Raw genomic sequence first — 17139 nt, 5'->3', positions numbered from 1 at the left:
TATTTATTCAAGTAAGTTAAGAGCTTGAATATACTTTTTCTCTTCATTCTAGTACTTTCCACTAAGGGCTCGTTTGGTTCGCGGGAAGCATTTTCCATCCTAGGAATATGATTCCTGGGAAACAAATTCCTAGGAAGAGGATGCCTAGGAAAATACTTTTGGCATGTTTGGTTGACCATGGGAAAGTGACAAATTTTCAAAGTGCTTATGTTTGGTTGGCCATCCACTTTCCTAGAAAAGTTATGTATAATTCCTATTATGCCCTTAATAAAAATTAGGTTTTTAATGTCTCTTTAATGCTTCTTTAATGCTGAAGGGACTTTTTGGGAAAAAGTAAAAATGGAGTAATTCCTGCCTCATGGAAAAGTAACTTTCCCATATTTCTCATGGGAAAGACTTTCCCATGAAATGTGGGAATCATATTCCCATGGGAATTCAACTTTCCCTTCTCTCTCCTTTGAAAACTCCAACCAAACAAGAGACATCTCATTACTTTCCCGTTGACCACACTTTCCCCCCTTCTTTTCCCGCGAACCAAACGAGCCCTAAAGGTAAATTCATCAGTTCATTTGACTGAGGCATTTAGAATTATTTAAAATTCAATGACTAAACATACACTAGAGCTCAAGTTGCATGCAGTTGGATTGTAAGTAAATTAAATTACATCGAGGCTGTATCTACTTCTGTACCTTTTAGGTCTTTGTATTTGAAACAACAAATGTACCATGGTGGTCCACTCGTTCACCGTTTCATCTTAATGGGCATTTATTTGAGATTCTCATGATAAAGAAAGAAACCATGGCATGCTGGTAGTGGCGGGGTCAGAGCATTTCGGGCCCAACCATCATTGAGATGGAGCTTCAGACAATCTGTGAGGGTATCTCCTATACGATGAGAGTCCTCGGAGCAGAGCAAGTATACCTTGAGGAGAATTCTTCTACGGTCATAGATTGGATACAGGAAGTGGACTGTTACGGGGATGCCCGCCCATTGATTGGTGAGACTCGCAGACTAGCCAGGAAGATAGAGTCCTTCCCTGCAGCATGCGTGTTTCAGAAGGCAAACAGAGCTGCAGATTGGATTGCTTTCTTCGTGGCTCGACACTTCGGAGAGCTGATTTGGATGAGGGCCGCTGATGTCCCTCCTCCCTTGTATCATCTTCTTATTTTTGATTTGTTTGACTGTACTTATGTAAGAACTATATGAAATGCCGTATTTAATCCAAAAAAAATAGAAAAAAGAAAAAACCGCCAAAGCCTGCCCTTCTATCGCTGGGTTTGGTTGTCAACTGCCATCCCGCTCCCTTTCCACCATTCCGACCTCACTTCTCTACCCTCTGTCATTTTCCTCATGTTTCGATGCGATGGTGAGCAATATTATTGGCTTGGTAGAGATCCTTCTTATCTTCAACCTCATCCCCCTTGTAACCCCACCCTCGTCTACCTTCTCTCATGTCGGCATGGCTTTCACCGGGTCCATCTCCTCGTATGGCAACAAGGATAACTTAGTTGTCTACCCATTCCTTGCCTCAACTGTCACCATTTCAGCCACCTCCCCCACCTTCGCACCCTTACCCTTCCCCTAATAAACCACCCATACCCCTAAGAAAATGCTGGTAATTGTAATGTCCGGGCCCACTACCAACTGGGCCCAATATTTTAAGGCCCAGTTATGGGGGGAGTGGGGCCCGATTTTACTGTAGGGGCAGTACTGAGAGGGGGCAACCGTGAAAGGGTTGCCACCTCCTGCTGAGAAGGGAAGTGACAGGGCCATAGCTGGCCGGCAGAGGGAGAGCCACCGCGCGCCCTTGAGACAAAGGGGGCAGCTGGGAGCTCCTGGACCAGAGAACAGGGGAAGATGGGACCTCACTGAGGGACCCTCACCCATGCAAAACTGGGGGCCGCCACCTCACCCCCTTACTGGCAGCCGATTCCGGCGGGCCTGAGACAAGGGGGGGCAGCTGGAAGCCCCCGAAGCAAGGGGGAAGAGAGGATGGGACCTCTCAGAAGGGGGTCTCATCCCTTAAACAAAAGTATTTAAGCCCCAATACTGTACCCTCTATTCCCTGACCCCTTAGAACAAAAAAAACCAGAGAGTCGAAACCCTGGAGCTAGAGGCGGAAGAAGCCTTGAACCTCTAGGAGAGGAAGGAGGGACTACCAAGGGGTGGTATTGCCTGACTGCAACCGGCCAAAGCCAGGTAAGGACCCTGTTAATGAAATTATAAGTAGTAGAGAAACCCTCTGTGGGGTATTCTCCCCTCTGTTTCAACAGTGAAACAGAGAGGAGGAGATCGGCAGAAGGAAGAAAGGGCCACAGGTAGGGCCCACAGGCCGCGGGCCGGGCCGGACTCACAGGCCGCGGGCTGGCCTGAGAACGGCCGCGGCCCAGACCCAGGCCCGACAACTACTCGGGCCGAGCCCGGCTGCAGATGAGCAGGGCACCGCAGCTTCGGCTGCGGCTACCCTAGGGCTCGGGGGGCAGCCCCGGACCGCCGGTCTGGCCGAGCCGGCAACCGGCGTGGCCACAGGGCCGCCAGCCCCGGCCGGACCACCACCTCCTCTTCGGCAAGAGGTGGTGGTGCCGGAGGGAAGGACCGAAGAAAAAAAAAAGAAGAAAGAAAAGAAGAAAAAGGAGAGGGGAGCCTACCGGTGTTTCGACCGTGGATCCGGCGCGGTGACCTTGGCCGCAGTCGTAGTCACAGCATCGACGGCCGGAGGCCCTTCCTCCCCTCCCTCGGGCACGGTGAGCTCGACCGCCACCTTCCTTGGGCGCGGCGAGTTCGACCGCAGCCATGGCCGCGGTGGTGGGTTTCTTTCCCCACCACAGTGGGAACGAGGGAGCCGTCGGCTCCGACCACGGGCTCAGCCGGGGATGCCGTGGGCTCGGCCTCGGGCATCGGTCGTAGGTACCGCCGGCCGTGGCTCGGCCCCTCCGGAGAGCACTTTCCTCCCTTCGCAGGAGAAGAAAGGGGGAAGGAAAAGAGGGATCGGGAGAAGGGAAGAAAGAAAGGAAAAGAGAGAAGGAACAGAAGCTTCGGGAAGGAGAAGAAAAGAAACAGGGAAGAAAAAGAAAGAAAAAGAGAAAGAAAAAAAAAGAGAGAGAAAAGAAAAGAGTGGGTTAACGGGTCGGAATTGGGTTCGGGTCCGAAAACCCGTTAAGCCCAATAATAAAAAATTGGCTTAGCCAATTGAACCTGAACCCGAGCCCAATCAAATTGGGCTAAACCTGGACGAGCCAGACTATAAATTTAACCAAAATTAAGCCCAAATGGAATGAAGCCCAAACCCAATTCGGCTAGGATTGGTCCTAACAGACCAAATTAGTGGAAATAAGCCCAAATCTAGCCCAATGTGACTAATTTGGGGCCAAATTGACCCCAGATTAATCCTGACTCAGGCCCAAATAGACCACGGTGACCCTAAACCCGGAATTAAACCCAATTAAGTTGGAGATTAAGCTTATTGACCAATTAGCAGGCCAATTAACCCATATGGACCCAATTAAAGCTCCAATACGGATGCATTAGATATGGGCTATAGTTCGGGTAGGATCCAAACAAGTAAAAAGGAAATAATATGCTTATTATGATGTGATTTTAGGTGACTCAGGATCCGTCACCAGGACGTGAGAAACTTGGGAGAAAGCGAATCACGGTAAGTAACCTGTCCTAATCTTTTATGGATCACGCATGAAATTTAAACCGTTATACTTATACTGTAGGTCATGTACCCTAAATTATAAGCTATGAACGGTGAATGTATATGGCATGCTTTAGTTATACAAGTTATGATTATATGTGCTTTATGATTTCCATTATGCCTACGAAATAAGTAGATTACATTATATCCTAAGATATGGATTAGGAATCATGTATATGAGTGGCATGCGTTAGCCATATAATTGGTGATTATGCTTATATCATGCTTATGTAGATTTCATGATGCATGTAGGATGAATGGAATTACATGTCATAATTTTCATTAACATGAGCATAAAGAATGATGATGAATTGCCTCTAGTTATTTGCATTGCTTGCAAGGGGTACCTAAAAGTTCTTGATGCTACGGGCCGAATGCAACTGAGCCGGCCTTGCCAGTGGCCGATAATGACTGAGCCAGCCCCGCCAGTGGCCGACTAATAACTGAGCAGGCCCCGCCAGTGACCGATAATGAATTCGCCGTAGCATCCATAAGGTACTACCTACAAGAAGTATTGTTTACGGACTCTTAAGAGCTACTGATCGAATGCAACTGAGCCGGCCTTGCCAGTGGCCGAGAATGACTGAGCCAGCCCCGCCAATGGCCGCCTAATAACTGAGCGAGCCCCACCAGTGGCCGATAACGACTTCGCAGTAGCATCTGAGAGTATGACCACGGCATGCCGGCGGCACAATTTTCTTTATATATATATATATATGCATATACAAGATTCCTTGATAATATAGGATACTGAATTATTTACTCAGCATGGATATTTTATCATGATGATTTATTAGATAGCATACATGTCAGCTTCTCAAACCCTGATAAGCATGGTTAGCATTTTTGGTTGATTCAACAAGATTATACAGGATTACTTACTGAGCCGTGTAGCTCATGTCTGTTTATTTACATTTTTTTTTCAGATCACCACCAGTAACAGCTGATGAGAGCACAAAAGTGCGATCTACACATCACTTAAATTAGTATTATTGCTAACACATAATGATAGAAGTGCTGTATTAATATTATATTTTTGTAGGGTGCAGGTGATCGGAAATCAAAGTTAAAATGCACATTGGGTTCAAAAAGATGCATCATAGTAGGTGACTAGTCAACCACATGGGGTCAGTCCCAGTTGCACACTAGAAGGAGCATTAGCCGACTAGGTGCAGCCACATCCAACGATCAAGCTCAGCCATCCAGGTTCATCACCCGTGAAGCATCCTTCACGCGTCCCAGCTCCTGCTCCATCCCGTGTCCGTGCGATGCATTCCTCCCAAGCTTCCATTCATCCGTTGCGCTTCTTCCACGAGTCCAAAGCCACGCGTCCCAGAGTCCGCATGCAGCTCATCAACCCGCGATCCAGTCCCCGTCAGCCATCCCAGGATCTGTGTCCACCTCTTCTCAGCGATTTGCCATGAAGCTTCTTCCACGCGTCCCATGCATCCAGGCTTCCGAGTCCATTTGTTCAGCCGAGATCCCAGCTCCGTGATCGTGATCCACCCGTGAAGCTTCCATGTCTGCATCCCATGATCTTCAGCTTCTCCCAGATCCCGCAAGCGTCCGCTCTCCACGTGTCTGCATCTCAAGCACCGCGTCCCAGCATGCAACCGCTCACCTTACGCGTCCGATCCTTCCGGAGGGAGCAGCCCGTGGGATCAGGGATTCATCTCAGCTGGTCTTCACCGCCTGCGAGAAAGGGGGGGAAGGGAGCTGGTTATTTGGGGGCTCCCATTTGAAAACAGGGGGGGTCTGTCATCCCTCATTCAAAAAAAGAGAGGCCACTCCCATTCGGAAAAAAACAGAGAAGGGAAATAGGGCGCACTCTGTTTCCGAAAAAAGAAAAGAAAAAAAAAAGAAGAAAGAAAATGAAAGGGGGATTAATGTTTTCAATGAGTGGCTAAAGTCCTAGGGAGGGTGATGGAGGAACCTTTCTTATATTGCTCTTTGAAGTAAACTCTAAACTTTTGCTTTCAATGGTTTATATTTATTGATATGTTCTTGATCCATGTGTAGTTATTTCATAGATAGATCTTTAATGGATTATGATTATTGATATATGGATTGCTTTAGTATTTGATTCGTCGTAGACGTAGAAAGCACGATGGATGCTTAGAAATTGAGTTCATATGTTCATGAAACATATACCATGATTAGATCTATCCTACATTTAATCTTTAATCAAGAACCATAGAGTTTATTCCTTGGATGCAATATCATCAAGGGAGATTCCAGATCCCTACCATCTTTATTTCATTGAATTTTGTGTATTATTCTTTGCATTTAACTTCTGAAAATCAAAACATCATTTTAATCTACAAATTTATTGAATTGATTAATCTGAAATTATACTAAATAATCTCACATATATTTCGTTCCCTGAGGATTCGACCTCGGACTCCCGAGAATTTACTACTTGTGCGATTCTCCTGCACTTGGGAGAACAATTTTATTTTTGCATCAAGTTTTTGGCGCCGTTGCCGGAGAACGGCTAATTTATTAGTATAATTTTAGAGTTAATTTTTAGTTGATTTGTTAGTATTTTTCTTTTGAAAAAAAAATCTTTATTACTATTTTTTTATTCCCTGCACAGTCTACATCAAACTCTGATATCAAAGAAATTAACCGTCTGATTGAACTCAAATTTGGTCGTCAGGTGCAGGACCTTGTTTCTTTCATCTGAACGGTCTGATTGACATTCTAAAACTTTTAAGACTATCAGATTAATACGAAAACTTGCTGCTGTCTGTTTTGAATTTTCTGCATTTAATTGTTTTGAATCAGAATTTTATTGTTAACATATCTCATTGACCCTTGTTGCTAATTGAAAATTTAAAAAAAAAGAAAAACCTAAAATTTCAAATTTCAAATTTCAGAATTCAAATTTCAAACTTTAATTCATAAAATTTAAAAAAATAAATAATTTGCTTGATCACCTATTCAATGAAATTTAATGTCATGTCATAAAATATTAAAAAAAAATCTCTTGATTGTTGCATATAGTATATGGCATCAGCATAAAATACTCTAAGGGCTGAACCCATTTAAAAAGATAAGGTCGGAATTTCATCACTCGTCCTTAGCCCAAAAATCACCCCATTGCATAAATATCCTAAGCTTAACTAAAATCAACTAGACGTTGGCCCCTAAGGACATTCGAGCTCAATAGGATGAAGACTACTGAAAGTTGCACCAATTTCGCTCTGTGGCTTAGTTGATGTCTAGGCAAGCTTTGTCTCTATAAGGGAGACAGTTCATCTGTTCGAGGCAAGTGGGTTTTAAGTGGGACCTTTGCGAACGCATCGTGACCCCTCCACTTACCTGGGAGCTTACCTGGTCAACTCGGTTCATTAGACCGGATTGGAGGCTTAGGTGCCCTCTTCAAACCAGTTAGGAGCTGTCCAGAAATTTAAGAAAAACATTAGAAATTGAGGTGTAATATTTAGTTGCATGTTTGATTGTGAATAGATTTTTGTTTTAGGGTGTAGTTTTAGGGTATCTTTAGTTAGTACTTATATTTATATTTATTTTTTTTAAAAAAAACAACATAAAAAAAAATAATTAAATTTTGTATGCTAGGTTGGAATAGGGACGATACCGGTCGATTAAGTCGCACAACTTTAGATCATCCCTTAGGACACATCCTTGAAATTCCTTCGCAGTATCTCACACCTTGTGAGATGGCAAATTTTCCTGATGATATAGGAAGTCACCATGGTGATGAAGGTAGACCCCCAGTTATGACACTTCGACAATACTTACATCCCACTAGGACTAGTCAACCTTCATGCATGATTATTCCTGAAAATGTAGGACACTTTGAAATCAAACCAGGAGTAATTCAATTGCTGCCCAAGTATCATGGAATGGAATCTGAGAACCTTTATCTTCATCTTAAGGATTTTGAGGAAATTAGCATCACATTTAGAGTGCCAAATGTATCGGAAGATGTCCTTAAATTGACCTTGTTTCCTTTTTCCTTAAAGGATAAAGCCAAAACATGGCTGAACTCCTTGAGACCTAGATCGCTAGGAACATGGCATGATATGCAAAGAGAATTCTTGAAAAAATTCTTTCCCGCACAAATGACTAATTTTTTGAAAAGGCACATTAGTAATTTCCAACAAAAAGACCATGAAACATTTTATGAATGCTGGGAGAGATTTAAAGATTTGCTTCTCTCTTGTCCTCATCATGGGTTTGAAACATGGAGAACCATTAGTTTCTTTTACGAAGGATTGTCTCCACAGTTAAAACAATTTATAGAGACTATGTGCAATGGTCTATTTCTGGAAAAGCAACCCGATGAGGCATGAGACTATTTAGACTCTCTCGCAGAGACTGCACAATTATGGGATACAGGGGATAGAGTGAATAAATCTTTGCCTAAGCCTACTAGCATTCCACACGGGGGCCTTTACAACCTTAATACTCAGGATGATATTCAGGCTAAAATGGCAGCCCTTACTAGGAAGGTAGAGGAAATTGAACTTAGAAGAATTGAACCCGTTAAGACCGTAGAACATAACAGCGAGTGTTGTAGGATTTGCGAGATGCCTGGCCATCTCATCACTGATTGCCCCACAATACCCGCATTCAAGGAAGTCTTGCACGATCAGGCCAATGTTATGAATACCTATCAAAAATCTTTCAATAATCCTTTTTCGGGTACTTACAACCCCGGATGGAAGAACCATCCAAATTTCAGGTGGAGGAATGACCAACCTCAACAAGTATATAACCCAACTCCTCCACCTCCGCACCCTCATTATGCACATGCACCCCCTCAAAAATCCAGTCTCGAAGAAACTTTGCAATCTTTCATGCAAGGTCAAGCTAAAATCAATGATGAATTAAGAAATCAACTGACAACGCTGACCACTGCTTTAAGTGCTCAAGAGAAGGGTAAGCTACCAGCTCAACCACAACCTAACCCTCAAGTCTACGGCGGTAGCAATGCATCATCTTCAACTTCGCATAAAGAGCAAGCAAAGAGTATAATAACTTTGCGAAGTAGAAAAGTTATTGACCGACCAGTCCCAGAACAAACTCAAGCCATACCTGATTCTGACCCTTTAAAGACAAAAGAAAAGGATAACGAAGAAACTGAAGCACCAACATCTACTGAAAAAATTGAATGTCCTTTTCCTGCACCATTTCCACAAAGATTAAAGCCCTTACAAAAGCTTGAACCAAACTCTGAAATTCTTGAGCTTTTTAAGCAAGTAAAAATCAATGTACCTCTTCTTGATGCAATCAACCAAGTGCCTTCATATGCAAAATTTTTGAAAGATTTGTGCACTGTCAAGCATCGATTAAATGTCAAGAAGAAGGCATTTCTGGCTGAAAATGTGAGTGCAATTTTACAGCATAACATTCTCCCTAAATATAAAGATCCAGGTTGCCCAACTATCTCGTGCATCATTGGCAATTTTAGGATTAGGCGAGCATTGCTAGATTTAGGGGCGAGTGTGAACTTGTTGCCATATACGGTATATGAGCAACTCGGTTTGGGTGAGTTGAAGCCAACAACTGTCACCTTACAATTAGCTGACAGGTCAGTGAAGGTCCCTAGAGGAATTATCGAAGATGTGTTGGTCCAAGTAGACAAGTTCTATTTTCTTGTTGACTTTATCGTACTGGACACACATCCGGCTTCCAATTCACCATCTCAGATTCCGGTCATCTTAGGATGCCCATTTCTTGCAACTTCTAATGCATTGATCAATTGTAGGAATGGTGTCATGAAGCTTTCTTTTGGCAATATGACTTTGGAACTGAACGTCTTTAGTATAGGCAAACAACCCAGTGAACATGAAGAAAGTAAAGAAGTTGAATGGGTTGAAACCATTGCGGAAGAATATTTGTTAAAAGAAATATTTACTAAATCGGCCGACAATGGTTTGATAGATTGGTGTTCTGAAGGTACTGCTGATGATACGGTCCCACCTATTTTAGATAACTCGGATGTCATGATGGTCAATGGGTGGAGACCGCGAATAGAGGAATTTGAACAGCTGCCACCTCAAAAAGCAAAGATAGTACCATCCCATGAACAAACACCTAAGCTCGAGTTGAAACCTTTACCGAAGGAACTCAAGTATGCCTTTCTTGGATCCAATGACACATTTCCTATAATCATCTCATCTGATCTGGATCATGCCCAAGAAAGAAAATTACTTGGTGTTCTAAAGAATCATAGAGGAGCTTTAGGGTGGTCTATTGCAGACTTAAAGGGGATTAGCCCTTTAATTTGCACGCACCGGATATATTTGGAGAACAATGCCAAAACCACAAGGCAAATGCAACACAGGTTGAATCCTACGATGAGAGATGTGGTTAAAGCAGAAGTCCTCAAGTTGCTTGACGTGGGTATTATTTACCCAATTTCCGATAGCAAGTGGGTAAGTCCTACTCAAGTCGTGCCCAAAAAAGCAGGTCTGACGGTAGTCAAAAATGAGCAGGGTGAACTAGTTCCAACTCGTGTTTCGACGAGTTGGCGCATGTGTGTTGACTACCAAAAATTGAATTTGGTCACTAGGAAAGATCACTTTCCCCTACCCTTCCTAGACCAAGTTTTGGAAAGAGTTGCAGGACACAAATTCTATTATTTTCTCGATGGCTATTCCGGGTACTACCAAATCGAAATTTCACCTGAGGATCAAGAGAAGACTACCTTCACTTGTCCTTTTGGCACATTCGCTTTCCGTCGGATGCCATTCAGGTTGTGTAATGCACCTGCAACATTCCAAAGATGTATGCTTAGCATTTTTGAAGAAATGAACGAGAAATTTTTAGAAGTGTTTATGGATGATTTCTCTATTTTTGGCGATTCTTTTGATGATTGTTTATTACATTTACAAGCAGTCTTAGCTCGATGCATGGAAAAGAATCTGATACTAAATTGGGAGAAATGCCACTTTATGGTGCCAAAGGGAATTGTCCTAGGACATATTGTTTCATCGAAGGGCATGGAAGTTGATAGAGCTAAGATTGACTTAATCGCCAAGCTACCTGCACCCAAGATGGTTAGAGATGTTAGATCATTTTTGGGTCACGCAGGATTTTATAGGAGGTTCATCAAGGACTTTAGTGTCATAGCCCGACCATTATGTAACCTCCTATCCCTTGATACACCGTTCAATTGGACTGAAACCTGTCAAGAGGCATTCGAAAAGTTGAAGTCTATGCTTAGCACTGCACCCATCGTGCGACCACCCGATTGGTCATTACCTTTTGAGATCATGTGCGATGCGAGTGACTATGCGATAGGAGCTGTCCTAGGACAACGCAAGGATAATAAGCCATATGTCATCTACTATGCAAGCAAAACCTTAAATGATGCTCAAATGAATTACACCACCACCGAGAAGGAATTGCTTGCAGTAGTGTTTGCATTAGACAAATTTCGCTCTTATATCCTTGGTGCTCCTATTGTTATCTTTACAGATCATGCAGCGCTAAAATATTTATTGGATAAGAAAGATGCCAAACCACGCTTAATACGATGGATACTTCTACTCCAGAAATTTGACATCACTATCAAAGATAAAAAGGGAGTAGAGAATGTGGTTGCTGACCATTTATCACGGCTAGTTGTTCATGATTTGGTGCCACAGTTGCCCATCAAGGACTCGTTCCCTGAAGAGCAATTGTTTACACTTTCTACTATGCCATGGTATGCTGATATTGTAAACTTTCTTGTCACGATTCGGATGCCGGGGCATTGGGGATCGAATGGTAAGAATAATTTCTTGCGTGAAGTAGGAGTTATTATTATGATGCCCCTTATTTGTTCAAGTATTGCAATGATCAAATCTTTAGAAGATGCATTCCGGATCATGAGATACAAAGTGTACTCTCTTTCTGTCATGCCAATGCTTGCGGAGGACACTTTGCATCTAAGAAAACGGCAGCTAAAGTGTTACAATGTGGTTTTTATTGGCCTACACTATTTAAAGATGCCCACGAGTTCTGTAGGACATGTGACCCATGTCAACGTGTTGGAAGTCTAACTCGTAGGCAAATGATGCCTCTTCAGCCCATTACTGCTATTGAAATTTTTGACATGTGGGGCATCGATTTCATGGGCCCATTCCCACCGTCTTTTGGATATGAGTATATTTTAGTTGGTGTTGAGTATGTGTCAAAATGGGTAAAAGCTGTTGCCTGTAGAACTAATGATCACAAACCTGTTTTGAAATTTCTAAAAGAAAATATTTTTTCACGATTTGGGATGCCCAAGGTTATAACTAGTGATGGGGAAAAACATTTCTGTAATAAGCCTTTTGAGATCCTATTACGAAAGTACGGTATCACTCATAGAATTGCAACTCCTTATCATCCGCAGACTAGTGGCCAAGTAGAGCTAGCCAATCGGGAGATTAAATGAATTTTAGAGAAAACGGTGAATCCATCACGCAAAGACTGGTCTTTAAAACTTTCTGATGCATTGTGGGCTTACCGTACTGCTTATAAAACTATTCTTGGTATGTCCCCGTATCGGCTAGTCTATGGAAAAGCATGTCATCTACATGTTGAATTAGAGCATAAATTATATTGGGCCATTAGAAAATTGAACTTTGAATTGTCAGATGCTGGTTTAATTCGAAAATTACAATTAAGTGAGTTGAATGAAATTCGTCGGGATGCGTATGACAATGCTAGACTTTGTAAAGAACGAATGAAAATTAGGCATGATAAATCAATTCTAAGAAAATCTTTTGAACCTGCACAAAAAGTTCTTTTGTATGACTCTCCCTTACATCTGTTTTCTGGAAAGTTACGATCAAGATGGACAGGTCCTTTCATTGTAAAAACTATTTTTCCACATGGGGCAGTTGAAATTGAGAATCCACAGGATGGTCAAATTTTTAAGGTAAATGGACACAGCTTAAAACCTTTTCTTGAGAATTTTGCAGATGAAGAGGACTCCTTTCCCTTGGAGGAGTCTTCTTATGACTGAGCATGACGGCCAAGGTATGTGTATATTAGTTAGAATTATTTTTTTATTTTTTTCTTATTTTGTAGGTCTTCTTTTCTGGAAATCAACAGCTCAAGGTATTCTTCTTCTCTCTAATATTCTTTTCTCTATTGTTTCTCACATATAGCTTTCTTGCATCTTTTACATTGAGGACAATGCAATATTTAAGTGGGGGGAGGGAAATATTTTTCAAAAAAAAAAAAAAAAGTTTTTGCATTTGATTATTCCATTACTTTCTTTTCTAAGCAAATGCACATGTATTTTCATATTGAGTTTGTGCAACTATTAATGCAAGGAATACATGCATACTATGACTGATCAGTGACCTATTATTAGATCCCCACACGTGTACTTAATGATAATAGGAAAGCCTCAGGAGTTCACATTTGTTAACTGCATTTTTGTTAGCCTTATCCGTAAAAGAAGTATGAGTATCCTTGTTCGTACCATAAGATTCAGGATTTGGTTTTCACATAAAGATAGAGGTTGAATATCCCAGTTAGATTACTTAGGTGCCTTATGATCCGACCTTGGTTGACCTATAGTCACGATGCAGTCACATATATAATAAAAATATATATATATGGTTCAGTCTATCTTCTCTTTTCTTGCAAAAAAAAAAACAAACAAAAAAATTCTCATGATGACAAGTCTGTCCTCGTGGCGTAGTCTGATTTGAGTAATTAAGCCCGAGGGGTGTTTCACCTAATGTCTTGAGCCAACTGGATCGGGGGTCATTGGCTGAAAGCTCGCTACACGGATCTTACTAGAGCCTGATGGGGTTGGACTATTGTAATCGTCATATGTGTTTTAAAAATAAAAATAACAATAAGCATGAATAAGGTTGGTTGGACTGAACCTAGTGACATGTGGTAATGGCTGGTTTGACTCCATTGTATTGGACCTCTGTGTACCCGGGTTGTTTAGTTGGGATTGATAGCTCTTTCTTTATATGCGAACCATTCTTGACAAATTTAGACAACAAGTGATATTCTGAAAATTTGATGGATCAGGTTCTAATAAAGTGTAGAAAACATTTGTGGACTTGAGTAGTGCACCTAAAACTCAGGCGGTGCTCTGTTGTGGTGGAGGTATTAGTACTCTGAGAAAGTCATATGATTTGATGCACACTACACTTTTATATTCCTTGCTTTGACAGTTGCCATACTTGAAAATATTTGTCAATTAATTACATGTGTATTAGCTTAGGGTTTATTTTTATTAGAATATCATGTCATATACTTCATGATGTTTGTGGGTAACATTCCTGAAAACCCTCACGAGACAACACTCGTCCACTAGGGTAACCTAGGGGTTTAACGGCTTGTTGCACGTGCTAAGTGCAATCGTGATTCCTACGAAAGTGAGTACTTATCTTAATTTTATGCAATTAGTTCTAATAAAACATCAAAGGACCAACCAACACTTTTTGTACTCTCATTTTATCAATTGCTTGTTAATTGCTAGAGACTAGCAATCAGCTAGTTGGGGGGTGTGATGAGAGCACAAAAGTGCGATCTACACATCACTTAAATTAGTATTATTGCTAACACATAATGATAGAAGTGCTGTATTACTATTATATTTTTGTAGGGTGCAGGTGATCGGAAATCAAAGTTAAAATGCACATTGGGTTCAAAAAGATGCATCATAGTAGGTGACTAGTCAACCACATGGGGTCAGTCCCAGTTGCACACTAGAAGGAGCATTAGCCAACTAGGTGCAGCCACATCCAACGATCAAGCTCAGCCATCCAGGTTCATCACCCGTGAAGCATCCTTCACGCGTCCCAGCTCCAGCTCCCATCCCGTGTCCGTGCGATGCATTCCTCCCAAGCTTCCATTCATCCGTTGCGCTTCTTCCACGAGCCCAAAGCCACGCATCCCAGCGTCCGCATGCAGCTCATCAACCCGCGATCCAGTCCCCGTCAGCCATCCCAGGATCTGTGTCCACCTCTTCTCAGCGATTTGCCATGAAGCTTCTTCCACGCGTCCCATGCATCCAGGCTTCCGAGTCCATTTGTTCAGCCGAGATCCCAGCTCCGTGATCGTGATCCACCCGTGAAGCTTCCGTGTCTGCATCCCATGATCTTCAGCTTCTCCCAGATCCCGCAAGCGTCCGCTCTCCATGTGTCTGCATCTCAAGCACCGCGTCCCAGCATGCAACCGCTCACCTTACGCGTCCGATCCTTCCGAAGGGAGCATCCCGTGGGATCAGGGATTCATCTCAGCTGGTCTTCATCGCGTGCGAGAAAGGGGGGGAAGGGAGCTGGTTATTTGGGGGCTCCCATTCGAAAACAGGGGGGTCTGTCATCCCTCATTCAAAAAAAGAGAGGCCACTCCCATTCGAAAAAAAACAGAGAAGGGAAACAGGGCGCACTCTGTTTCCGAAAAAAGAAAAAGAAAAAAAAAGAAGAAAGAAAATGAAAGGGGGATTAATGTTTTCAATGAGTGGCTAAAGTCCTAGGGAGGGTGATGGAGGAACCTTTGATGTATTGCTCTTTGAAGTAAACTCTAAACTTTTGCTTTCAATGGTTTATATTTATTGATATGTTCTTGATCCATGTGTAGTTATTTCATAGATAGATCTTTAATGGATTATGATTATTGATATATGGATTGCTTTAGTATTTGATTCGTCGTAGACGTAGAAAGCACGATGGATGCTTAGAAATTGAGTTCATATGTTCATGAAATATATACCATGATTAGATCTATCCTACATTTAATCTTTAATCAAGAACCATAGAGTTTATTCCTTGGATGCAATATCATCAAGGGGGATTCTAGATCCCTACCATCTTTATTTCATTGAATTTTGTTTATTATTCTTTGCATTTAATTTCTGAAAATCAAAACATCATTTTAATCTACAAATTTATTAAATTGATTAATCTAAAATTATACTAAATAATCTCACATATATTTCGTTCCCTGAGGATTCGACTTCGGACTCTCGAGAATTTACTACTTGTGCGATTCTCCTGCACTTGGGAGAACAATTTTATTTTTGCATCAACAGCTGCTAGAAGCATTTTTCTTTTCAGCAGGGCTTCTTTATTTTTGGGATGATATGAATATACTTTTGTGTATATAAACTATGTAGAAGCTCTGTACCTTATATATACCCTCTGTTGTAATGCACATATTTTGATATATGCAAGTTTGACTGCTTTTGACTACCCTGTTACCCATGTATGAGGCTGCATGCTATTGTGGGCGGTAGTCGGCAATAGCACGGCCGTGTCACGGATCCGGGTCCGGGGCGTGACAGTAATTGTCCCCAAGGAGGGCAAGGGTATCATCTCCATGGTCACCAGCAAGACCCCTTTCATATCATGCATGCATGGCCACTGAGATTTGGTGGGAGGCATCCTAGATATTAGCATAATTTTAGAAATCATGCAATAACCTGTATCAGTCTATATTGTTTTTCTTTGTTAGCATGATTCTGTATCATTAGTATTATTTTCTTTTGTTAGAGCAATCATGTATCGACCAATATTATTTTTCTTTATCACTATAATTTTGCTAGCATGATCCTATATTAGCATATATTATTATTTTTATATAAAATCTATATACGAGTATATATAACCCTGGAGTTATATCGAATATGATGGAACATAGATATAAAGTCTTTTTTTTTGTTTTTTTTCCCTTCTGCAAATATTTCAACGGTAGAGAATATTATTGAAGCCTTTCAAATGATAGGAAAGTACTCAGGTCTTTTGGCTCCCTAAGGATGAGAAGGGCGCGTCCGCCCTACAACTCAACCTTTCTCAACCTGCAAGTGGGTTGAGCTGTTAGGTTAAGTTGTACAGATCCAAGCTAATCCTCAAACGCATAAATGTAAAAGCCTTCATCTGTCGCTATCTTTGCTAGATATGGCTATGATGGACTAGTAATTTGGGACGTGATGTTTAACAATTTAACTCATTTAACTTGATTTAATATGTTGTACTTCAAATTAGGTTATTAGTCTAATAAAATAGTGAGATTTGAGTCTAAATTTTTGACCTGTTTAATACACACGTTAAGTTTAGATTGATAAATTTTTGATTTATCTTGTGTTAGACCAGACCTATATTTGATCCGACCGATTGTGACTCCTACTAGTAATATTTGTATCAGATCAAGTACATGGGGATGGTTTTAAATCTGCTGCACTACAATGCCATTCATGGAGCACCTCATAATTTTTCCCCCCCATAATTTATATACAACTTGTGACACTGCCAAACCCATGCCTGGATCACCTTACCGAGGCCGAGGCTCCGGCCTAGATGGGATGCAACCGGCCGGCTCAGACACCACCCTTGCCAAGAAAGAATGCCCGGCAAAGAACCAACGCGAACCGGCGATCCACACCGGTTTAGCAAGTTCGGATTCGGATCCGTCATGAATCCAACCCGTGATCAGTACCCGTTTTAGAGTCGCAAGGGGCTACATCA

General features: G+C 41.8%; 1 pseudogene; it reads right to left on the bottom strand.

Annotated features, from left to right (window-relative positions):
• Positions 1 to 7806: 7806 nt before the first annotated feature.
• Positions 7807 to 7904, bottom strand: LOC120104144 (small nucleolar RNA R71; annotated as a pseudogene).
• Positions 7905 to 17139: the final 9235 nt, after the last annotated feature.

Source organism: Phoenix dactylifera, chromosome 1 (assembly GCF_051530095.1).
Source record: "Phoenix dactylifera cultivar Ajwa chromosome 1, Ajwa_hap1_PhDact_Kaust_v1.1, whole genome shotgun sequence".
NCBI lineage: Eukaryota > Viridiplantae > Streptophyta > Magnoliopsida > Arecales > Arecaceae > Phoenix > Phoenix dactylifera.
This window is presented reverse-complemented; position numbering and strand designations above follow the sequence as displayed.